We start from the raw sequence: 24,671 nt of genomic DNA on the forward strand, positions 1-24,671 counted from the left end.
CCCTTGTGGTTAGTGGCCCTTCCGTTGAAAGAGGAAGGTGGGTCGATACGGAATTCCGTAATTGGATCTGTTTAAATCAGATCAGAAAAGTTACTTGTAGAAAGTGTGTCAGTGTTTTGAAGTAATTTCTGCACAGAGGACGTTAAATTTACTGTTCAGGAACTTCGGAAGACATTCGACTATGAACAAAAAAGCCCGTGTTTCAGGAATACCTCTTGGGAGCGCTGAGTTGACTTTTAAGTATACTCTGGAGATCTAGTGCACGCAGTATTTTTTGCCTGTGAACGTGATGCAGTGGTAGATCTATTTAATTCAAACAAAACTTTTAGAGACTGTTAGTTAAAAGGAAGCATGTTAATTGTTCCCATGGTGGCATTTTTCTTTTCCTAATCTTAATTGCATTTGACACCCATCTGTAATCACCATAAGATACTTTTGCACTTTTAAATTGGTCTCCTTGCCTAGAAGATAAAATACTGTATCGATTTGAGTTTGTGCAGAGGCTTGAAGTTACTTATTTAGCCTATTTTATTGAGATTTTCAGAAAAATTTTATCTTTCTGTACTCGTGGTAAGAGTATTGGTAGAAAGTTGGCCTTGTATCACAATGATTTAGTTAGAAATAAATCCTTCTCTATGATGTTGATTACAACTTGCATTCTTTGGTTGGTGAAGAATATTAAAAGGTCAGATTTTGCCATCACAGTTGTAACCTGACCTACAGCTTTAATTACACTTTTACTAATCAGTTAAGGTGCTTATTCATAGTTCTCTTTGCTAAGTAGTAAGTCCATATTTTTCACATTACTTTGGGAAAAACATGATATTTATTGCCGAAGTTCAAACTGTTTCATATTTCTGAATAAGGAAGTAAGGTCATAGTAAAGTTTGCTTTTTTTCTTACTTTCTTTTCTTTCTTAAGATTTTATTTATTTGAGAGAGAGAGCATGAGGTTGGGGGGGGTGGAGAAGCAGACTCCCCGCTGAGCAGAGAGGGAAGGAAGACACTGAACAGACTGAGCCACTGAGGCACCCCCATAGTAAAGCTTTAAAACTACAACAAATATATTGACAGAAATACAAGTGAAAGTCTTTCACTGACGAATATACATACGGTATCCTTTTCAGAGTGCTTAGCAAAAAATTAGGACCTTTATGACTGTTTTTAGATAAAGTAGTGTTCGTAGTCTGCAGATTAGAAATCTTCATTATCAAAGTATATTTACTTAAATGTCAAACTTAACACTTGTTTTTGTTTTTGTTTTTAAAGATTTTTATTTATTTATTTGATAGAGACAGCCAGCGAGAGAGGGAACACAAGCAGGGGGAGTGGGAGAGGAAGAAGCAGGCTCCCAGAGGAGAAGCCCGATGTGGGGCTCGATCCCAGAATGCTGGGATCACGCCCTGAGCCGAAGGCAGATGCTCAACGACTGCGCCACCCAGGCGCCCCCAAACTTAACACTTGTTTAAGCATTGCAGATTTGTTGTTTTAAGATTCTGGATTTTCCTAGTTTTCTTTTTTCTTTTCTTTTCTTTTCTTTTCTTTTAAAATATTTTATTTATTTATTTGACAGAGACAGCCAGCGAGAGAGGGAGCACAAGCAGGGGGAGTGGGAGAGGAAGAAGCAGGCTCTTAGTGGAGAAGCCTGGTGTAGGGCTCGATCCCAGAACGCTGGGATCACGCCCTGAGCCGAAGGCAGACGCTTAACGATTGCACCACCCAGGCGCCCCTGAAACTTTTGCTTGTGAGAGGATTTTTTTTTAATCTGGATTTTTTGTTTTTGTTTTTTGTTTTTGTTTTTTTGTTTGGTGGAATGGTGAAAGTTTCTCTGTTGTTGTAATATGTCGTGTGACAAATAAGTTGCCAGACCATGGTTTTAATGCTGAAAGATATTTGATCTTTGTCTTTGACAGTGACGTAGGTTAAAAACTTTTTTCCTTGAACACACTCTGTGGTTGATAGCATTTCTGACCCATTGCAAAAGACTTCTATTAGTCCTAGATACAGAAGCTCTTAAGCATGTTGGAAAATTTTATCCACATTACTCCCCTCCTTTCTGGTCCTTGAACATTTTATGTAGTATTTTCTGGTGGGGGACTGACTTCATAATGTTTGTTTTGTGCCTTATAGTCATAATTTGAGTGCTTATAAATTCTCAGAGCTGGTTAGTATTGAAAAGGGCATGGCTCTTGGCAACAGATACACCTAGGTTTGAATGCCAGGTTCACCACTAGTCAGCTTTTTTTTAATTTTATTTATTTATTTGACAGAGAGAGAGAGGGAATGTGCACATGAGCACAAGCAGGGGAAGCAGCAGAGGGAGAGGGAAAAGCAGGCTCCCCACTGAGCAGGGAGGAGGACCTGGGGCTTGATCCCAGTACCCTGGGATCATGACCTGAGCCGAAGGCAGACACTTAACTGGACTGAGCCACCCAGGTGCCCCTAGCCAGCTTTTTTATACTGGGTTAGTTAATTAAACTCTGAACTTCAGTTTCCTTACATATAAAAATGCTAATTATTATAATAGTTACTCAAAAGTGAAAGACAGTGATACGTAGTAGGCATTTAGTACATTTTGGCATTTTTCTTTCTGTGACTTGAATTTAATTGGCTAAGTCATTTTCAGGATTTTTTTTTTTTGAGGTGTAATTGACATGTAACATGATATTAGTTCGAGGTATACAACATAATGATTTAGTATTTGTATATATTGTAAGGTGATCACTTAGGTAAGTGTAGTTAACATCTGCCTCCATAGTCACATTTTTTTTTCTTGTGATAACTTTTAAGATGTACTCTCAGCAACTTTCATATATGCAATATAGTATTATTAGCTAGAGTCACCATGCTGTACATTACATCCCCATGACTTATTTTTTTATAACTGGAAGTTTTGACCTTTGACCACCTTCACCTATTTTGCCTCCCCTCCCCCTTTTCAGTTTTTAAAGTTTAACTCAGATATCTTTGTTAAAGACTTACAGTCTCATTCCTCTGCTAAACTGTTCCTTTCTCTGTGTTATTAAAGGATTTTGTGCATATCTCTACTTAATGCATTTTGATTGTGTATCTTCTCCACTCTTTTGTGAACTCTTTGAAGGCAGATGCTTCATTGCCTTAATTTTTGTATTCATAAAGCTTAGGCATTATAAAAATTGAGAAGTGATAGGGTGAGTTTTCTACAGAAACTTTTCTCATGACTACTGGGATCCGTTTTCACACAGATCTGCTTTATTTCTTCTCCTTGGCCTTTACTTAAGACCTCTTTGCCTGCCTGCCTGCCTCCTATCAGACCATTCATATCGTATCCGTTCCTCAAAATCCAGGTAAATCTCATCCCATTAACGAGGTCCTCAGTGACTTTATTTAAACTCCTTTCTCCAGTTAGCCTAGGGTCTGTGTGACTACCTTCTGTTACTTTGTGTCCTGTAGAACTTGGCACTACGCCTTACCCATTTTGAGTAGGTCCTTGGATGATAAGTGCAAAACTGTGCTGAGGCTGAGTTTGTTATAGGCACCTGCTCTATTCATTGTCCCACTTAGTAAGATACTTTTAAGGAGCAATTTCCCCTTTTTTGTATGTGGAATATTCTGGTAACTTTTCCCCCGTCTTTATATGTAACGAGAAATCGCAAACATCCAGGGGCACCTGGGTGGCTCAGTCGTTAAGCATCTGCCTTCGGTTCAGGTCATGATCTCTGGGTTCTGGAATCAGAGCCCCGCGTCGGGCTCCCTGCTCAGCGGGAGGCCTGCTTCTCCCTCTCCCGCTCCCCTCTCTTGCTGTGTCTCTCTCTCTGTCAAATAAATAAAATCTTAAAAAAAAAAAAAAAATTGCAAACATCCAGAAAAGTTGAAAGAATGAACACCTGTTACCTTCCATTTAGATTTACCTGTTACTAACATTTAACCGTTTTGCTCTAGCCATTTATCTACCTCACTCCTCAACAATCAATTGAAATTAAATTGCATGTATCATGCTGTTTGTCCCCTAAATACCTCAGGATGCATCTCTTTAAAATAATGTCATTCTTCCACACTTTATACATTTTTATTTCAAACCAGACTCTACCTAAGGCAGTATTAAAAGCACAGTACCATTATTATGCCTAAGGCAATTAGCATTAAGTCTCTGGCATTGACTTTTAATTTTTAAATTTTTATTTATTTTTATTATTTATTTATTTATTTAAAAAATATTTTATTTATTTATTTGAGAGAGAGAGAGAGAGAGAGCACACAAGCCAGGAGGAGAGGGAGAAGCAGGCTCCCTGCTGAGCAGGAAGCCTGATGAGGGACTCGATCCCAGGACCATAGGATCATGACCTGGGCTGAAGGCAGATGCTTAACCAGTTGAGCCACCCAGGTGCCCCTGGCATTGATTTTTGTAAGGAATGTTCCACATTTGGAATTTTCTTTCTTTTTTTTTTTTTAAGATTTTATTTATTTTTTTGACAGAGAGAGATATAGCCAGTGAGAGAGGGAACACAAGCAGGGGGAGTGGGAGAGGAAGAAGCAGGCTCCTAGCGGAGGAGCCTGATGTGGAGCTCAATCCCAGAACACCGGGATCACGCCCTGAGCCGAAGGCAGACGCTTAACGACTGCGCCGCTCAGGTGCCCCACATTTGGAATTTTCTGATTGAGTGCTTAAAATGTCATTTAACTTGTTTCTTTAATTCCTTTTATTTTCTGTAAGGTGGAAGTTAGGTCTAGAGAGGCTTGATTAAATTTGGGTCAAGTATGTTTGGCACAGATACTTCATAGGTGATGGTATATAATTTATGTTGCCTTATATCACGAACAACAGAATGCCTGGTTCTCCTCCTTCTGGTGAGGGTCCATAAATAAGGTGGTGGAAACTACCAGATGTTTGTTTGCCCCATTTTTTACAATGCTAGTTTCTTTGCTTAGTGTGGTGTCCACCGGATTCCTTCATTGGAAAAGTACCTTTCACCTTTCCCCTTTCACCTAATGGTTGATTATTGTTGGCCTAGTCACTTATTTCATTGGGGTTTTCTAACTCTGTTGTTTACGCTTATTAGCTGTTTTCTGTAAAAAAGAGCTTTCCCCTTTTCATGTTTTAAACTTTTAAATTTTGTTTTTTGTTTTTTTTTATAATTAAAAAAATATTTCATTTATTTTTGGGAGAGAGAGAGAGAGCGAGAGGGAGCATGAGCCAGGCAGAGGGAGTAGCAGACTCTCCGCTGAGCTGGGAGACTGATATGGGACTAACTCCCAAGACCCTGAGATCATGACCTGGGCTGAAGGCAGATGGTTAACCGACTAAGCCACCCAGGTGCTCAAAACTTCTAAATTCTCAAATAAAAATTTGCAGAGTGCTGGAATGATAGTACAGAAAACTCCCATATAGTTTTCATCATTATTCACTAACATTTTGTCACACTTGCTTTTCTCTCCTTCCCTCCATCCCTTCTTTTCTCCCATGCTGTGTATTTTTTTCTGAACCATCTAGAGTCATTCACAGATGCCATGCACCTTTTCCCCTAAGAACACCATTCTCTCTCTCTTTCTCTCTTTTTTTTTAAAGCCCAATGCGGGGCTTGAACTCATGACCCTGACCTGAGTTCAAGACCTGAGTTGAGAGCACCCTGTCATCACCTATGAAGTATCTGTATCAAACGTATTTGGCCCAAATTTAATCAAGCCTCTCTACAGTTGGGCGCTTAACTGACTGAGCCACCCAGGCACCCCAGAATACCATTCTTTTAAATGCCCACAGTGTTAACAAATTCTACATGCTTAACATTGATGCAGGTCTTGTATTTAGGCTTCAGATTTCTCCACTTGTCCCATTAACATCCTTTAGAGATTTTGTGCCTTTTTTTCTTTAACTCAGGATTTAATCTAGATTCTTTTTTAAAAGACTGTATTTATATATTTGAGAGAGAGAGGGCAAGCAGGGGGAGTGGCAGGCAGAGGGAGAGGGAGAAGCAGGCTTTCCACTGAGCAGAGAGCACAATTTGGGGCTTGATCCCAGGACTCTGGGATCATGACCTGAACTGAAGGCAGATGCTTAACCTACTGAGCTACCAACACATCCCTCATATCTCTTTAGTCTTTAATCAGGGCCAGTTCTTTGGCCTTTTTCTTTTCATGACCTTTTTTTTTTTTTAAGATTTTATTTGTTTATTTGTCAGAGAGAGAAAGAGAGAGCACGGGCAGGGGGAGCAGGCAGAGGGAGAAGCAGGCTCCCTGCTGAACAAGGAGCCCGATGAGGGACTCGATCTGAGGACCCTGGGATCATGATCTGAGCCGAAGGCAGATGCTTAACTCACTGAACCACCCAGGCATCCCCATAACTGACATTTTTAAAGAGTAAAGTCCACTAGTTTTGTTTTCTCTTATTTTAGGGGATATTATTACATACTCAACAGATTTTAATTTTTTTATTATGTTAGTCAGAGTCATTAGTGGACAAAGGTAGGAAATGTGTTTTCAAAAATGATCAGTTTATATTGGTATTTTATTTTAATTTAATTTAACTTATTTTTAAGAAAGATTTATTTATTTATTGAGAGAGAAAGAGCATGTGTGAGGTGGGAAGAGCAGAGGAAGAGGGAGAGAGAGAAACTTCAGTGGATGCCATGCTTTGCATGGAGCCCAGTGTGGGGCTTGATCCCATGACTCTGAGATCACAATCTGAGCTGAAACCAAGACTCACATGCTTAACCAACTGCACCACACAGGCGCCCCTCTTTTTATTTTTTGAAGATTTTAGTTTTAAGTAATTTCTACACCTAATGTGGGGCGCGGGCCTAAAACCCAGAGATGAATTGCACACACCATTGACTGAGCCAGTTAGGTGCCCCTATATTGGTATTTTATTTTATTTTTATTTATTTATTTATTTTTAAAGAAAGAGCAAGTGTGCATGCATGTGTGTGTGCGTGCACTGGGGCAAGCTGCAAAGGGAGAGAGGGAATCTTTTTTTTTTTTTTTTAAGATTTTTTATTTATTAGAGAGAGCAAGCCTGCATGTGCACGGAGGGAGAGGGAGAGGGAGGAGCAGACTCCCTGCTGAGCAGAGAGCCCAAAGTGGGGCTTGATCCCAGGACTCCGAGATCACAACCTGAGCCCAAGGCAGACACTTAACTGACTGAGCCACCCAGGCACCCTGAAAGAATCTTAAGCTGGGTGTGGAGCGCAATATGGGCCTTGATCTCATTACCCTCAGATCATGACCTGAGCTGAAATCAAGAGTTGGAGGCTTAACTGATTGAACCACCCAGGCGCCCCCCCATATTGTTTTTTTTATATTGGTATTTTAAATTTAAATCACAGTTAACATTATTATTGGGATTTCCAACAAAGAAAATAGAGTTAAATTTACAGTGCCAGTATTATTACTAACAACCCTGCTGAGTACGGGTGATTTCAGTCCCTATTTTCCTTAGGATGTATCCCACTGAAGGTGAACAGTCAGAGAACTGTGTTCAGAGTTAACTTGAAATAATGCTTTTTTGTTTTAAGATTATTTATTTATTTGAGAGAGAGAGAGTGTGTGAGCAAGAGAGACAGAGAGCATGAGTGGGGGGAGGGGTAGTGGGAGAGGGAGAAGCAGACTCCCTTCTGAGCAGGGAGCCCGATTCAGGTCTCCATCCCAGGATTTTGGGATCATGACCTGAGCCCAAGGCAGGCGCGTTATTAACTGACTGAGCCACCCAGGCTTGTTTTAATTTTTTATATATTAAATACTTACATGGTTTAAAATATAAGATTATATTGAAAGAATACTTCAGTCTCTAGGCCTTTCACTCCCTTCTCACTCACCCAGTGTATGTATGTGTATATTCTTATTTTCCCTTTCTAAAAACTTGTGACCTTTTTTTAAATTGTGGTAAAAAAAAAATTATCATCTTAACTATTTTTTAAGCGTACAGCGCAGTAGTGTTAAGTACATTCACTTGTTGTGCCACAGATTTGAGAATTTTTTCATTTTGCAAAACTGAAACTGTACTCACGGAACAACTCCCCATTTCTCCCTCCTCCAGCTCCTGGCAGTCGCTGTTCTACTTTATGTTTCTATGAGTTTGATTACTTCAGATACCTCATATAATTGAAATCAGGCATTATTTCTTTTTGTGGCTGGCTTATTGCACTTACCATAATGTCCGGAAGGTTCATCCATGTTGTAGCATGTGCCAGGATTTCCTTCCTTTGACAGCTAAACAATATTCCATTGTATGTGTATACTGCATTATGTTTATCCATTCATCCAGGGCTCATAGTGCTGCTATGAGCATGGGTGTCCAGTCTGTTCAAGATCCTGTTTTCAATTCTTTTGGATATATACTCAGAAGTGGGATTACTGGATCATATGGTAGTCTATTTTTTAATTTTTTGAGGTGCCTTCATCCCATTTTCCATAGTGGTAATTCCGTCTTACACTAATAGTATAAAAGGGTTCCAATTTCTCCACATTCTCACCAACGCTTATTTCCTGTTTCTTTTTTTTTTTTTTAAAGATTTTATTTATTTATTTGACAGAGATAGAGACAGCCAGTGAGAGAGGGAACACAAGCAGGGGGAGTGGGAGAGGAAGAAGCAGGCTCATAGCGGAGGAGCCTGATGTGGGGCTCGATCCCAGATAGCCGGGATCACGCCCTGAGCCGAAGGCAGACGCTTAACCGCTGTGCCACCCAGGCGCCCCTATTTCCTGTTTCTTTGAGTAGTCATTCTGATAGGTGTAAGATGATACCTCATTCTGTGTATTTTTTTTTTTTTTAAGATTTTATTTATTGAGAGAGAGAATGCCCGTGCGGGCGTGCATGAGTAGGGGGAGGGGCAGAGGGAGAAGAAGCCGCAGACTCCCTGCTGAGCAGGGAGCCCAACGTGGGGATCAGTCCTAGGACCCTGCGATAATAACCCGAGCTGAGGGGCGCCTGCGTGGCTCAGTCAGTTAAGTGTCTGCCTTCAGCTCAGGTCATGGTCCTGGGGTCCTAGGATTGAGCCCGGTGTTGGGCTCCCTGCTCAGCGGGGTGTCTGCTTTTCCCTTTCCCTCTGCTCTTCCCCTCTGTCTGTGCTGGCACTCATGCTCTCTCTCTTAAATAAATAAATAAATAAATAAATAAATAAATAAAATCTTTAATAAGGAAAATGACCTGAGCCTACGGCAGATGCTTAACTGAGCCACCCAGGTGCCTCCCTCATTGTGGTTTTAATTTGCATTCATCTCATGATTAGTGATATTGAGCATTTTTTCATATGTTTGTTGGCTATCATATCACCTTCAGACAAATGTCTATTCAAGTCCTTTGCCCCAGTTTTAATTGGGTTATTTGATTTTTTTTGTTGAGTTTAGGAGTTATGTATTCTGGATATTAACCCTTTATCAGGTACGTGATTTGCAAATATTTTTTCCCATTCTGTAGATTGCCTTTTCACTCTGTTGATTGTATCCTTTGTTGCACAAAAGTTTTAAAGTTTGATGTTTCCCATTTGTGTGTGTGACCCCTGTTCTTTTTCTACCTAACAATATATCCGGGAAATCATTCCATATCCAGAGCTCCCCCTTCCTCAAGCCCACCCCATGATAATGTGATTTATAATAAGAAATATATATTTGGTCTTTGTCCAGTTTCTGGCACAGAGCTTCTAAAACTCTTGGAATTTTCTAGTGATTAGAGTGATGAAAGTGTCTGTGTTCTCCCTCTGCCTGCCGTTCCCCCTGCTTGTGCATGTGCACACTCTCTCTCTAAGAGATCTTTAAGGTACTTCGCCCATCTAAAAAATTGGGTGGTTTTTTTATTATTGAGTTGTAAGAGTTCTCTGTATATTCTAAATGTTACAAGTCCCTTAATCAGATCTATGATTTGCAGAAATTTTCTCTCATTCTGTGGATTGTCTTTTCACTTTCTTGATGGTGTCATTGAAGCACAAAAGTAATTTTGATGATGTCCAGTTTATCTGTTTTTTCTTTTGTTTGTTGTGCTTTTGGTATCATATCTTTTTTTTTTTTTTAATTTTATTTTTAAGTAATCTACACCCAACATGGGCCTTGAACTCACAACCTGGAGATCATCAAGCGTTGCATGCTCCGCTTCTGAGCCAGCCAGGCACCCTTTGGTGTCATATCTAAAGAAGGCTTTGTCTAACCCATAGTCGTGAATATATATATTTGCTGTACTTAATGCAGTTAGCAATTGGTCACGCAGTTGATTTACCAACCAAGAATGTGGGTTGTTGTCCATGGTTGTAAATATGAATATGACTTTGACTTTTTGGTTAGAAAGTTACAGAGAGTTTTACTTTGTGGTTAGAAATCTGTAAGCTACGGGCACCTAGGTGGCTCAGTTGGTTAAGCATCTGCCATAGACTCAGGTCATGATCCCAGGGTCCTGGGATTGAACCCCACATTGAGCTCTCTCCTCAATGGGGAGCCTGCTTCTCCCTCTCCTCTCCACTTCTGCTCTCTCTTGCTACCTCTCTGTCTCTCTCTAAAATAAACAAAATCTTAAAAAGAAAAAGAATCTGTAAGCTTTAGTTTTGGTTCTAATAAAAGCAGTTTTACATAAGTTGTATGGAACCTTTTATTTTATTTTAATTTTTTTTAAGATTTAATTTTTTTGAGAGAGATCATGAGCAGGGGGGAGGGGCAGAGGGAGAAACAGGCTCCCCACTGAGCAGGAGCTCAGTGCGGGGGGGGGGGGGGGGCGGGGGGGGGGTGTACTCAATCCCAGGACCCTGGGATCATGACCTGAGCCGAAGGCAGACGCTTAACTGACTGAGCCACCCAGGTACCCTGAACCTTTATTTTATAAAGGAGAGGTAAGGACATATATTTTATTGGTGAAGTTTTTTAAACTTCATTTTTAATATTTGATTAGCTCTCAGTTTGTTGTATCCTTAACAACCACTGGATTTTTGAGATCCAGACTGCTTTGGGGGGAAATACCAAATTAAGACAGTATGTGTCATAGGGTAATTAAAGACACTGTATAATATGCCAAATACTGAGGAACTTGTTAGGCTTTAGGCCAATATGGGTAATAGAACTAGAAACTGAGAACTACTGTTCCAAAATCAAGAGGCACTCAAAGCTTGTCATTTCATCTTGCTATTGACAAACTTGAAATATTCAGGATCATCCCTTTAGATTGTTGCTTTGGGAATTATTTTGCTTGTTCTGTTAAGTGCTTTTACCTTCAATTTAGGTGTTTGTTTTTAACCTTCAATTTAGTTGTTAAACTAGGTTAAAAATGAGCTGAAAGAAACTTTGGAAAATTCTTACCTGCTCCCTGTGTAATCTTGAGATTATAGAATTATTTCTTGAAGTCATCAAATCTAGACCTTTTAATTTGAAGATAAACAGGATTGAAGAGATTAAATTTGTTTGTAGTCACATAGTTAGTGGCAGAATACCAGTTTAGTGTTCTTTTTTCCACCTTTACAAAAAACCCCAGAGCATTTCATAGTATAACTTGGAAGGGGTTTTGGTTCATTGTCTTTGGGTGAGAGCTAAAATTGTAACAGTTACATACCTAGAAGAGCCTAACATAGGAAAATCTTCCATCAGGAATTAAGAGATTACATTGTTTTGTGGTCCTGAAGTTGTTATATATAGTTTTTTTCAGAATTGCTTACCAGTAAGGACTTTGGTGTAGTTTTGTTTTAGTAATGCAGTGATTTTCAGCTTTTAAATCTGCATTTGGCAGAATATTTCTTGGTAGGTTTTATAAACACACCCACCCACCATCCCACCCACATATCCTAAATGTGTTGCTCAGTGCCTCCTTCATGTTTCATGTACTCAAATTGCAGTTGATATTAATAAAGAGTATTTTTCACCCACATTTTCTACCCACAGTGCTCATTTCCAGTTATATTTTTTACATCAGTTTTGTGCCCAGAGTAGACATTTCCAGTTTTGTGTCTGATCATGTTCCTAACACTGTAGTTAGTAGCATTACTTTTATAAGTTATTTTGTTTTTATGCATTCACTCATTTGTTTATATACTATATGCATGAGTTAAAAAAAGTGAAAGGTATAAGAGGTTGTACAGTGATCTTTTCCTGCATTGTCTTCTCCTTTTATCTGTCCAGTAGCTATCCCTGTTAACAGCTACAAAATCTAAAAAAAAAAAAGCCCAGAAGACAGAAAATCTTCCGAAGTAATTTTGAGGTATATGTAGCGAATATATATACTGTAGATATGTATATGTTCCTTTTTTGGTTGCTTTTCACATACACAGTATTATTCTATACATTGTTTTGTACTTTGCTTTTTTTGACTTGACAGTAAGTGTATCTTGGAGATCCTAAGTAGAACTACCTCCTTTATGATAGTTGCATAATATGCATCATGGTATGTATGTTTCATGGTTTACTTTAATCCTCTACTTAATAGACATGTGCGGTGTCCTGTCTTTGGTTATTGCAAAAGGTGCTTCATTGAATAACCTTATGCACGTGTGTTTGCATATATGTAGGGATAAATTCATGGAAGTGGAATTGCCTGGTCAAAGTATGTGCACTGTTAGTATATGAGAATGGTTGTTTTACTCACATCAACACTCGTATTATGGTTTTTGCTTTTGTTTTTAAGATTTTATTTTTTAGAGAGAGCGAGTGCCTAAGTGGGGGTGGGGAGGAAGGGAGAGGGACAAGGAGACTCCTTGCGGAGTGGGGAGCCCAGTGAGGGGCTCGATCCCAGGACCCTGAGATCATGACGTGAGCCGAAGTCATACACCCAACTGAGTGAGCCACCCAGGCACCCCTGGGTTTTTTTTGTTTTTTTTTTTTTGTTTTAAGATTTTATTTTAAGTAATCTCTATACCCAACTTTGGGCTTGAACCTTGAGATCAAGAGTCACTTATCCACCGACAGCCAGCCAGATGCCCCTGGATTTTGCTTTTCTGAGTGATGTTGCTTCTCAGTAAGTGATAAGGAATCATTCCCTTTTTTTTTTTTTTTAGATTTTATTTATTTGTTTTAGAGAGAGAGTGAGAGCCCATGGGGGAGGGGCAGAGGGAGAGAGAGAGAGAGAGAGAGAGAGGGACAGGCAGAGTCCATGCTGAGTGTGCATCCTGGTGTGGGACTTGATCCTAGGACCGTGAGACCATGACCTGAGCCAAAACCAAGAGTCAGATGCTCAACTGACTGAGCCACCCAGGCACTAAGAGGAGTTATTCTTCAGCATGAGTAATGAGGGGAATTTAAAATCATTAATTTGTCCCTTTTTGATAATTTTTATGGGGTATATTTTTGCATAGTAAAATTTTGTGCAGCTCATTGAATACATTATGTAAGGTAGATCCTGAAAGGCAGTTCATTAGAATCTGGTTTCCTATAGGTAAAAACTTCAGATTTTAATAAAAATTTATGAAGAATATAAAAAAAATTAGCGAAAGATTTTAGTAAAAAAGTATGCTCATCTTCTTCCTGGAATTCTAGTTGGCTAAATGTTTTCTGGCCTCTTATCCCTGTGTTACCTTTCATAGGATAATTTAGCTTTCTAAAATTCAGACTTTCTTACTTAGATTTCTCCAACACTAGTGGGGTATCTGATAAAAAGTTGTATACTCTTTTCCCAGAAAAAATGTAAATATTCATATTAGAATTTTTGCAACTGGAGGTAGGGGGTGTCATTGAAATCCTTTTGTCCTTTTACGTATCCATAGACCCCAGGTAAGGCTCCCTGTATTATTTGATAGATTTAGCATGTCTTTAGCATGTCTAGGTTGGCATAACACAAATTTCAGAATCCAGCTCCAATATATGGACTTAGGTTTTTGGTTTATTTTTAAGATTTTATTTATTTATTTGATGGAGAGAGAGACAGCCAGCGAGAGAGGGAACACAAGCAGGGGGAGTGGGAGAGGAAGAAGCAGGCTTCCAGCGGAGGAGCCCGATGTGGGGCTCGATCCCAGGACTCTGGGATCATGCCCTGAGCCGAAGGCAGACGGTTAATGACTGAGCCACCCAGGCGCCCCTGAACTTAGGTTTTCATCTTCTTCATCTGCTGCTCCCTCTTAACATCTACCTTGTCCATGAACCACTTTTAAAAACTCAAGTGCACCTAAAATGAATAGTGTTATATGTCAGTTTTGTCTCAATTGAAACAAAACCCTTTTACTCCTATTGCTGTTTCCTCTGCTTGGAATCTCCCCTCTTCCCCTTTTCCAGTTGATACATTCCTTCTTTTATCACTGCATAAATTAATTTACCTGAAACATTTCTGTTTTACATCAGTGCTCCCCCACTCATTAATTCTTGTTTCTTCCCATAGCATTCCCTCCTAGCATTTTAAAAATAATCCTTCAGTATGCATTTATTCAGGCCACTAGATATCATATACTTACTGAGTACCTACTGGGTTCCAGGTCTAGTTTTCTTTGTTTGTTTTGGTGTTAAAATATGCTTAACATAAAATTGACCGTTTTAACTTTATTTTTTTTCTTCCAGTGTAGTTAACATTTTTAAGTGTACACTTGTTCGACATTAAATACACTAACAGTGTTGTGCAACCATCTATCTCCAGAACCCTTTCAGCTTCTTTAACTGAAACTCTGTACCCATTAAACACTGTCTATTCTTCCCTCCCTTAGCCGTGACAAGCACCATTCTACTTTCTGTCTCAATGAATTTGACTACTCTAGAAACCTCATATAGCGATTATTTCCTAATTCATTCTATGAAGCCAGCATTACCCTAATACCAAAACCACATAAAAATCATACAGGAGGAAAACTATAGATCAGTATTTTTCATAAATGTAAATGCAGACATTCTCTACAGAATAGCCAGTTGAATCTAATAGTGAATAAAAAGAATTCTACACATTATGACAAAGTGGGGTTTATTCCCGGTACATAATCCTGGTTTAGCACTCAAAAATGAACTAATGTACTTCATCACATCATATGAATTTATGAAGAAAATTTATATCATTATATTAATAGATTAACAAATCATGCTTTATATTAAGACATGCAGAAAAACGTGACAACATTCAACATCTATTCATGATAAAAATGTTCAGCAAAGAGACGTAGAGGGGGACTTCCTCAGGTTGATATGGCACATCTGCAAAACCCCCTCAGCTAACATCATACTTAATAGTGAGAAATTATGGGGTACCTGGGTGGCTCAGTCACTTAAGTGTCTGACTGTGGCTCAGGTCGTTCAGGTCATGATGTTGGAGTCCTGGGTTTAAGCTCTGTGTCTGGCTCCCTGCTCAGTGGAGAGTCTACTTGTCCCTTTCTCTCTCTGCCCCTCCCCCTGCTCATGCTCTCTTGTTCTCTTGCTCTCCCAAATAAATAAATAAATAATTCTTTAAAAAAAAATAGTGAGAAATTAGACGCTAAGATCTAATTTAGAACAAGGAACAAGGCAGAGATGTCCACGCTTGCCACTCCTTTTCAACATTGTCCTGGAAGTCCTAGAGAATGCAGTAAGACAAAAAAAAAGGAAATACAAGGTATACAGATTGGGAAGGAAGAAATAAAATTGTCTTTGTTCACAGATGATGTGGTTGTCTATGTAGAAAATCTCATGAATCAACAAAAATCTTCTGTAACTAATAAGTGATTGTAGCAAGGTTTCACAATACAGGGTAAATACACAAAAACCAATTGCCTTCTCATATACCAGCAACAAACAATTCAAGTCTGGAATTAAAGCAGTGCCATCTATATTAGTACTCCCCCCCCTCCAAAAAAACCCCACAACTTAGGTTTCATCTAAAAAAAAGTATACAAGATCTACATGAGGAAAACTCTTTGGAGTTTCCTGTAAAACTCTTTGAAAGAAATCAAAGAATACCTAAATAAATGGAAAAATATTTCCGTTTCCATGGACAGGAACATTCAATATTGTCAAGATGTCAGTTCTTTCCAATTTGATGTGTAGATTCAGTGTGCTCCCAGTCAGAATCCCAGCAAGTTATTTTATGGATATGGATAAAGTTCCTTTTACTCAGATAAATATTATCAATGGCTACTGAAGGGTTGATTACTGGAAAACAGAATATTCACACATTTCTAAGGCATTACCTAAGGTATTAAACATTTTAGGTATACACACATTTTGGAAGAAGTTAATAAATACCATATACTTGGCTCCTAGATTCAACATTTGTTAAAATTTTACAGTATTTTGTTTTTCTCTTAGTTTGCTAGGGCTGCCATAACACAACTGAGTGGCTTAAACAATAGTCACTTAGTGTTTTACAGTTCTGAAGATCAGGTGACTGAGATCAAGGTGTCAGTAGGGCCTTGTTCCCTCTGACGGTGTTAGGAAAGGATCTGTTCCAGGCCCCTCTCCTAGTTTCTGGTAGTTCCTTAGCTTGTGCCAGTGTAACTCCATTCTTTATGTGTGTCCAAATTTCTCCTTTTTATGAGGACACCAGTCCTTTTGAATTACAGACTCATCCTATTCCATATGACTTCATCTTAACTAATGACATCTGCAATGTCCCTATTCCCCAATAAGGTACTAAGGGTTAGGACTTCAACGTACGGATTTTGAGGAGGGAATGTAATTCAACCCATAACATTCTGTCTCTGCATTCATACATACGTATACACATATATTTTTTTTTAACAATTTGAGAGTAATTGCAGACATCATGATACATAATGCTTCATTCAGCATGCAATAGCAACGTGCAGTATCACATCTAAGAAAACTTGCCATAATTCCCTATTACTGTGTAATATCTGGTCTACGTTCAAATGGTCTTTGATGTTTTTTTCAAACTCCAGGACCTAATAATCAAGGTTTATGTGTTCCATTTGGTTGTTTCCTTGGTCTTGTTTATTTAGAGCAGTCGTCCTGGTTTTTAATTTTTCGTACATATATTTCTTTAAAAATTTTGAAAATCTTTTTTTTTTTTTTTTAAGATTTTTAAAAATTAGAGAGAGAGTGCATAAGCAGGGGGACGGGGCAGAAGGAGGAGCAGACTCCCTGCTGAGCCGAAAGCAGATGCTTAACCCACTGAGCCACCCAGGCGCCCCTCTTTTTTTTTTTTTTTTTTTAAGATTTATTTTAGATCTTGTGCGCTTGCCACTGCACACACGTTAATGGGGGGAGGGGCAGAGAGAGAGGGAGACAAGCAGACTGCTTGCCCTATGTGGAGCCCAGCATGGGGGCTTCCTCTCACAACTCTGAGATCATGACCTGAGCCAAAATCGAGTCGGAGGTTTAACCAACAGAGCCCCCCAGGTGCCCTCATACACTCTCTTTTTAAGACATTCTCAGGGGGACCTGGGTGGCTCAGTTGGTTAAGCGTCTGCCTTCCGCTCAGGTCATGATCCGGGAGACTCAGAATCAAGCCCCACGTTGGCTCCCTGCTTGGTGGAGAATCTGCTTCTCCCTCTGCCGTTCACCCCGCTCGTGCTGTCTCATTCTCTCTCTCTCTAAAATAAATAAAATCTTAAAAAAAAAAAAATTCTCACAAATGTATTTCAATAGCAGATCAAGTCTCTATGCTCTACCAACCTGTTGAGCAGTTGAAACCACCATTTGCTTTCTCTGTCCAAGAGTCTTAATAAAGACGACATGTCTCTTGATGGATAGTTAAGAGGGCTGTTAACGTTAATTGTCTCCGTTACAGTTATTCTGGCGAATGAACTTTATCTCTTTGTGTATCTCAAGGATTGTCTCCTCCCCCCCAATGTTTATTTTGTATGTGCAACACATATTCTGTATTTTAAGTTTAGACTATCTGGAACATACCCTTTCAATTTGGTGAAAATTCTCTTAGCTCATTTCTTGTAATATACAAACAGAAAAATTAATGTTGTTCTGTGAGCAAATACTTTGCTGATCCTCTCTACTGCATAGTTAATATTTTTTCCTTTGTAACTAATAAATATCTTGGAGGAGATACTTTGAAATTATGTAAATATACTGTTCTTAAACTTTTGCCCACTCATTTTAGCATCCATTGGTAGAACCTGTACACAGCAAGTATTTTTAGGTGTTCCAATTGTGATTTTCTCTTAGTATGTATTTTAATGTATATCTGTGACAATTTTTATATGTGCCAGACTGTATGAAACGCACTGGAAATACAGAGATTAAAAACATTCAGTCCTGCAGTGCCTGGGTGGCTCAGTTAAGCGTCTGCCTTTGGCTCAGGTGCTGATCCCAGAGGGGAGCCTGGTTCTCCCTCTGCCCCTCCCCCACTGTGCATGCACGCTCTCTTCAAAATAAAATCTTTAAGAAAAAATAAAAACATTCAGTCCTTGCTTAACATGGAATTTGCAGTGTAGGCAGAAAGATAGACATGTGGCTTTTTTACCAGTGCGATACATGTTTTCTAGGATTATGCATAGTATATTTTGGAAGTGCAAAGACTGCTGAATAAATTGAGCACAATAAATAAGCATAAATTAACAAAAATAATTTAGAGCATCAGTATAGGAATATACTAACAATGGTTGTGAGAGTATCTGGCAAAGTTAGAGATTTTAGAAGAGTATTTTAAAAAGACAAACATCACTCCTACCTTCTTATAAAAGTAATCCATATCTGTCATGGATGGCTTGGAAAAACTGAAGGTATAAAGAAGACAGCCAAATTTTACTGTAACCTCCCATGCTTTGTTACTTTTCTTATATGTTTCTTTCCATTTTGGGGAGCTTTTTTTGTTTGGTTTGGTTTTGTGGAACGTTTCAGGAATTTGCATGTCATCTTTGTGCAGGGACCATGCTAATCTTCTGTGTTATTTTTCCAGTTTGAGTATATGTACTGCTGAAGCAAGCACCCAGTTTTTGGATTTTGCACAAAAGTATATGGTTCTTTTAAAGTAATTGTAATTATTTATAATCTGATTTTTCCACTTAACATTGGATCATGTAGTTTGTTTAAAATATTTCAGGATTTTTAGTGATTATGTACAATTTCATGTTATAGATATGTAGAAGTTATTAGTTATTTCTCTGGTTTCTTATGCCTGTGAACTTGACCGAAAGACTTTTTGCAAAACAATATTTTTTTTGTCTACATTGGTCTCTATTAAATCATAGAATGGTTTGCTGAAATCTGTTCTTTAAAAAGATTTTGTTTATCTGAGATAGAGCGAGAGTACATGAGCAGTGGGGAGGGGCAGAAGAAGAGGGAGAAGCAGGCTCCCTATTGATCAGGGAGCTCGATGTGGGTTTGATCCCAGGACTCCGACATCATGACTTGAGCTGAAGGCAGACACTTAATTGACTGAGCCACCCAGGTACCCCTAGTGGTTCTTAATCTTATTCCTTCCTTTTAGAGATCAAAATGTCAAAAATTTCTCCAGCATAGGTGAGGATGTTATCAGAGCCTTAAATAGAGTCCAAGTTAGCTTTCCTACTTTCTTGTTCTTTGTATTCTAGTGATACTGTACCCCCTACCCCCAAGACTTAGGTGTTCTGTGGAGGTATGCAAATAGGTGTTAAAATAGTATTAGAGTGGTACAACTTTGCTGTATATCTTTTTTCCCCCCAATGGTTTTATTTATTTATTTATTTGTTTGTTTATTTATTTATTTGAGAGAGAGAGAGCACACACAAGCAGGGGGAGCTGCAGAAGGAGAGGTAGAAGTAGGCTTCCCACTGAGCAGGGAGCCAGACATAGGGCTTAATCCCAGGACCCCAGGATCATGACCTGAACTGAAGCCAGATGCTTAACTGACTGAGCCATCCAGGCACCCCTTTGCTGTATATCGTGAACTTGCTTCTAAGATGTGACTTGAGCACTGCAGATGAAGGCGATTAGAAAGAGAATGAGACCATCCTTGCCCTATCTGTCCATCCAGTTCTATTCTTTTCCCCGTTGAATAGTGTAAGTATTCCCAACTCCAGTTGATTCTCGTTATTCCTGGCAGTTATATTCTGTTATGTTGCAGACACTGAATTAGCAAATACTAAGTGGTTGTTCCTAGGGGATTCCTGTGAGCCTCTCGTGACATTGGCAATAAAGCCAATAGAGACAAAATATTATGTGTGCTTCTGTTTAAAGATACCTTATTTAATGCATATTGTTGATCCATTAACATTGAATTCATGGCCAGTAGTACTAGTTACACCATATGTCTGAACCAAGCTTATGTAACTGTTCTTTCTCCATAAGGCAGATCACTACCTTCTAGAGCTTAGAACACTAGACAGCACTTCAGCAAAACACTTGGAGACCATTTTAAGCAGTGAAATTAAAAAAAAAAAAAAGTACAAAAATGTGAGAAACATGACACTCAATAGATTGCAAAAAGGACACTTGTTTACAGTACAACAGCTGAAATAAGAAGGCAGAGCATTGCCTGGTTAGACCTTAGCTGGGAACTTGAGCTCTGGGTCATTTCAAGTTTTTCTTTACACTCTTTGTGTCTACAAATGATGCCAAAGATTTGGGGCTACAGATAAATTTTACCAAGTAGGCAAATTTGTAAATGGGGAATCTTTGAATGAAGACCCATTCTAGTTTGAGCAAAGGGAAACCATAAACTCTTTTTCCTATTGTGCTGTTTTTTGTTGTTGTTGTTAACTGTGGAGATATAAGAAGTATGCTTTTTCATTCAAAATCCAAACAGCTGAACTGTGTACTGATTTCTTTTCCCCCTGATTCTAGTCATAATAGGGGGCAAATGACAAAGACCTAACTATACATTTATTCTGCAAAGCAGTACACAAAAGACATGAAAAAAGAATGTAAACGTGCATAGAGGTGGGAGTAAAAGTGGTTAATAAAATGGAAAAAAATATTTAACCTTTTATTTTTATTTTATTTTTTTAAAAGATTTTATTTATTTGAGAAAGAATGCACAGGCCCTGGGAGTGGTAGGGGGAGAGGGAGAAGCAGTAGGGATACTGAGCAGGGAGCCCCATGCAGGGCTCTATCCCAGGACTGTGGGATCATGACCTGAGCTGAAGGCAGATGCTTAACCGACCCAGCCACCCAGGCGCCCCCAGTATTTAGCCTTTTATTAATAATCAAGAAAACTAAAATAGAGCCAGGAAGAAGTGTCTTTTCCCCCTAAAGCAGCAAAGATTCTTTTGACTTAAAGCTTTCTGTACAACAATGATCAGTACAATTTGAGTTTTAGTAGGATATGTTTTAAAACAATTCAAATATGCAGCAATGAGACGTGTTTTAAAGGTAAACCATCCAAGCAGTTTTTATTAATATTCACAAATACACACAGCAGCTTCATTAGAGATTTCAGTTCCTCTTCAGTTCCAGAACAGAGAAGGTAACCAGGTGATGGGTATTAAGGAGGGCACGTGTTGTGATGAGCACTGGGTGTTAATATGCAACTAATGAATCGCTGAGCACTATATCAGAAACTAATGATGTACTATATGTTGGCTAATTGAACATAATAATAAAAAATAAATAAAAATTTTAAAAAATGAAAAAATAAAAACCTCAGTGTTCATCATCAGTAGGAATAGAGATTTTTCTTTACCATAGTAGCAGTAAGAAAATAAAATTAGCAATAATTGCGTAATATTAATTAATAGTTATTCTGTTTATTTAATGTAGCTAGATAAATTCTATTTGCCTAATTTTATTTACCCAATTTACCTAATTGAACTATATAAATTCAATGAATTATTTTGTATAACTTTTTTTGCACTGTATTTTAAAAATTGAGGTATACTTGACATATCAATTTCATGTGTACAATATAATGATTTGATATTTGTATTTTTGCAGAATGATCACCACAAATTTAGTTAACAGCTATCATCTTACATAGTCACAAAGTTTTTTTTTTTCCCTTGTGATGAGAACTTTTAAGATCTACTCTCTTAGCTACTTTCAAATGTGCAATAAAGTATTATTATTATTATTATTTTTAAAGATTTTATTTATTTATTCGACAGAGATAGAGACAGCCAGCGAGAGAGGGAACACAAGCAGGGGGAGTGGGAGAGGAAGAAGCAGGCTCATAGCGGAGGAGCCTGATGTGGGGCTCAATCCCATAATGTCGGGATCACGCCCTGAGCCGAAGGCAGACGCTTAACCGCTGTGCCACCCAGGCGCCCCAGTATTATTATTTTTTTAAAGATTTTATTTATTTGACAGAGTACAAGCAGGGGGAGCAGCAGGCAGAGGGGGAGGAGCAAGGAGCCCAATTTTGGGCTTGATTCCAGAATCCTGGGATCATGATCTGAACCAAAGGCAGACGCTTAACCGACTGAGCCACCCAGGTGCCCTGCAGTACAGAGTTATTGATTAGAGTCACCATAGTGTCCATTCCATCCCAATGACTTATTTATTTTATAACTAGAATTTTTCACCTCTTGATCCCCTTCACCCATGTCTCCCACCTCCACCCCCCACCCTTTGGCAACCACCAATCTGTTTTCTTAAGTCTATGCATGTGGCTGTTTTTGTTTTTAGATTCCACATGTAAGTTTCATCTATACAGTATTTCTTTTTCTCTCTGACTTATTTCACTTAGCATAATGCACTCAAGTTCCATCTGTGTTGTCAAAAATGGCAAAATTTCATTCTTTTTTTATGGCTAAATAATACTGCATTGCTTATTCACCCCCCCCCCCCCGCACACTTTCTTTGTCCATTTATCTGTTGATGGACACTTGGGAGGTTGTAAACATGGGGTGCATATCTTTTTGAACTAGTAGTTTTGTCTTCTTCAGAGAAATACTCAGAAGTAGAATTGCTGGATCGTAGAGTAGTTCTATTTTTAATATTTTGAGGAACCTCTGTAGTGTTTTCCGTAGTGGCTGCACCAATTCACATTCATACCAGCAGTGCACAAGATATCCCTTTTCTCCACATCCTTGCTGACACTTGTTTAACATTTTTTTTTTAAATCAGTGTTCCGGGGCACCTGGGTGGCTCAGTCAGTTAAGCATCTGCCTTCGACTCAGGTCATGATCCCAGGGTACTAGAATCGAGCTCCACAGTTGGACTCCCTGCTCAGCAGGGAACCTGCTTCTCCTACCTCTCTCGCTCCCCCTGCTTGTGCTCTCTCTCTCTCAAATAAAATCTTAAAAAAAAAAAAAATCAGGGTTCCATCAAGGTTAGTTATGTCTCTTTAGTCTCATAATTTAGAATAAGTCTCCCTTTCCTCTTTTCCTCTCAGTATTGCATAAGCACATGTGAAAGGACGGCTTTTTTTTGGCAGTTGTATTTTCCATTTAAAATTAATTTTCGGGCGTGGTGGGAGGTTCAGTCAGTCGAGTGTCCACTCTTGATTTCAGCTCAGGTCATGGTCTCCAGGTCCTGGGATCAAGCCTTGTGTCAGGCTCCCTGCTTAGTAAGGAGTCCATTTGTCTCCTGCTCCCTCTGCCCATCCCCCACTCGTGCTCCTGCACTTGCTCGCTCTCAAGTAAATAAATCTTAAAAAAGGTAAAATTAATTTTGGTTAAAAGTATTTAAAGAAAAAAGTATTCCAGATAGATTAGATGTTAGGCTTTTGCCTTGTGTTTTTTTTTTTTTTTTTAAGATTTTATTTATTTATTTGACAGAGAGAGAGACAGCCAGAGAGAGAGACAGCCAGCGAGAGAGGGAGCACAGGCAGGGGGAGTGGGAGAGGAAGAAGCAGGCTCCCAGCAGAGGAGCCTGATGTGGGGCTCGATCCCAGGACTCTGGGATCATGCCCTGAGCCGAAAGCAGATGCTTAACGACTGAGCCACCCAGACGCCCCTTGTTTGTGTATTTGAAATAATGTAATGGTGAAACTGATCATCAGTTCTCCAGAAATACTGTATTGGATTGAATTCTCCATTTGGAGAGACCTATCATATGGATAGCAGGCATGTTGTTTTTCAGTCTTACAGAGCTTCCGGTTAAAACTATCCCAGGTTTTTGGTTAAAATCTTAATCCAACATAGAATAAGCAACTGAATTTATATTTTTGTCATTTATAAATGAATAATACCTATTCATTAAAAGAGATGGAGTTATTGCTTTAGAAAGGTTATATATATGCTGAAATAGAAAAGTACATTCTTAAAAACAAAACTGAATTTTGGCTTCTATTTTCCAAGTTGAATAAGAGGGTGAAATTTTACAGTGTTTTAAATTGAGTTTTTAATGTATCAAAACATTAAGTATTACCATTGAAACAAACTTCATTTATTTTGGGGGCGGTAAAACATTTAATAGGTGGTCTAAAATTAAAAGGTATTGACTAAATTTCTTCTCATCTTTACATTAAGTCATCAAATTCCCTTCCCATGATACCATCACTGGTTATGTTTCTGGTATATTTTTTTGTTAAGTGTATAAGCTTTTATACACACTAAACATGAGTGTGTTTGTAGGACCACTGGCCTGCTTTATTAATTCATTTGTTTGTTTCATCACAACCAAGATAGCCAACCAAGATAGTTTTATTAATTTGTTCTTTTTTAGATGCTGTAGATTTTTCCATTTCCTTCTAAGGTTTTATTTATCAAGTTGAAAGCATAGTTTTTGTCATTTTCATAAGTGAATTAGGAAAGTTTAGGAATAGGTCAAGTTTTTAGTATTGGTTATAGCACTTGTGAATAATTTGTAATAATACCTTAAATTGCTAATATACTTCGTTGTTTGTGAAAATTTTTTCTGTGCTAGTTATTTGAATTTAACTCTGATGGCAGTGGTGAGTTTTAAAACTGAGGTCAGAACTACTTTCTTTTTTCTTTCTTTCTTTTTTTTTTTAAGATTTTATTTGTTTGAGAGAGAGTTTATGAGTGGTGGGGGTTGGCGTGGGCAGAGGGA

At 38.6% G+C, this 24,671-nt stretch overlaps 1 protein-coding gene and 1 non-coding gene across 10 annotated transcripts in view; one reads left to right on the forward strand and one right to left on the reverse strand.

Moving 5' to 3' along the window:
• WDR33 (WD repeat domain 33) overlaps positions 1 to 24,671 on the forward strand; it is a 108,334-nt gene that overhangs the window by 886 nt on the left and 82,777 nt on the right. The gene's annotated exons all lie outside the window — the stretch shown is intronic.
• On the reverse strand, positions 18,619 to 18,726 carry LOC113263515 (U6 spliceosomal RNA). Its single transcript, XR_003319237.1, has one exon. It is a non-coding gene; the product is annotated as a U6 spliceosomal RNA (small nuclear RNA).

This window comes from Ursus arctos, unplaced genomic scaffold, assembly GCF_023065955.2.
Source record: "Ursus arctos isolate Adak ecotype North America unplaced genomic scaffold, UrsArc2.0 scaffold_1, whole genome shotgun sequence".
In the NCBI taxonomy this organism is placed as follows: Eukaryota; Metazoa; Chordata; class Mammalia; order Carnivora; family Ursidae; genus Ursus; species Ursus arctos.